Source organism: Penaeus monodon, chromosome 15, assembly GCF_015228065.2.
Source record: "Penaeus monodon isolate SGIC_2016 chromosome 15, NSTDA_Pmon_1, whole genome shotgun sequence".
Lineage (NCBI taxonomy): Eukaryota > Metazoa > Arthropoda > Malacostraca > Decapoda > Penaeidae > Penaeus > Penaeus monodon.
This window is the reverse complement of record NC_051400.1, coordinates 6,793,680-6,794,925: the sequence shown is the minus strand read 5'-3', so window position 1 is coordinate 6,794,925 and position 1,246 is coordinate 6,793,680.

The following is a 1,246-nucleotide window of genomic DNA, read 5'->3' as shown; positions in this document are numbered from 1 at the left end:
TCATCAGCCATTCAGTCTCTCACAGGTGCTCCGGGGAAAAACCAAGTGCAGAGAAGTAATCACTGGCAGTCGTCAAAGGAGGGTAATTTTGACCGCTCATTAAGCAGGTGTAATCGGGTTTAGGTGAGGTGTCAGAGGGGAGGAAGCAGGTGTAGGTGAAGGGGAAGGGGGGGGGGTGAGGTGAAGGGGAGGGTGGGCTAGGGGAGGGTGGGCAAGGGGATGGGGTGAAGGGAGGGTGGGGTAGGGGATGGGGTGAGGGGAGGATGGGCTAGGGGATCGGTAGGGGGGAGGGTGGGGTAGAGGATGGGGAGGGTGGGATAGGGGATGCATTGAGGGGAGGGTGATCGAGGGGTTAGGGTGGGGGCTGGGGAATGGGGAGGGAGGGGAGAGGGGAGGTAGAGAAGGGTGGGGAGGCGAAAGGGTAGAAAAGGTGGGGGGGGAGGAGAGGGTGAGGGAGGAATAGAGGTGTGTTGGTGGGGGGGGGGGGTGAGAAAGCAGGAGGGGAGAAAATAAGGAAATTGGGGGGGTTAGAAATTGGGGGAGGGGAGCTGCAGAGGAGGGATGAGAAATGGGGATGGGGAGGAGGGAAGAAGGAAACACAAACGAAAAGGGGGAAGGGGGGAGGGGAAAACCAGTGGGTAAGAAGGGGAGGGGGAGAGTAAAGAAAGGGGATAGGGAAACCACAGAGTGATACAAGTGGGGTGGGGAGGACAGGGGAATAAGAAAGGGGGAAGGAATGTGTGTGTAGGGGGGGGGAGACCAGGATATGAGAAAGGAGGCGGAGGGTGAGACCAGGAGGCAGAAAACCGGGGGGGGGGGGGGCGGAAGAAACCAGGGGAATGATACGAAGAGAGACTAGGGAGGGGGAAGGGAGCAGGAGGAGGAGGAGGAGGAAGGGGGGGGGGGTAGGAAGATGTTGCTGCCACAGGTGTTTAGAACATAACTTCATCGCTAATTCAGCCGCCAGTTCGTTAGTCAGATCGCGTGGCGCTGTTTGGTGGGTTATCCGTCGTTTGCCTCATCTCGATACTTGTGCTCATGAGATAGTCTGTCTGTTATGCCTCTGACACAACAAGCCTTAATGAGCAGATGACCCCGCTCTCTAGATAGCTAAGAATTCAGAGTGGAATATATGATTAAGCCTCGTTATTTATTCATGACATGTACCTGCGTCTGTGAAATGAAGACGAAGAAAATACGAGAAAAATAACTGAGACCATACCTACCGTAACTGACTACCAACGTC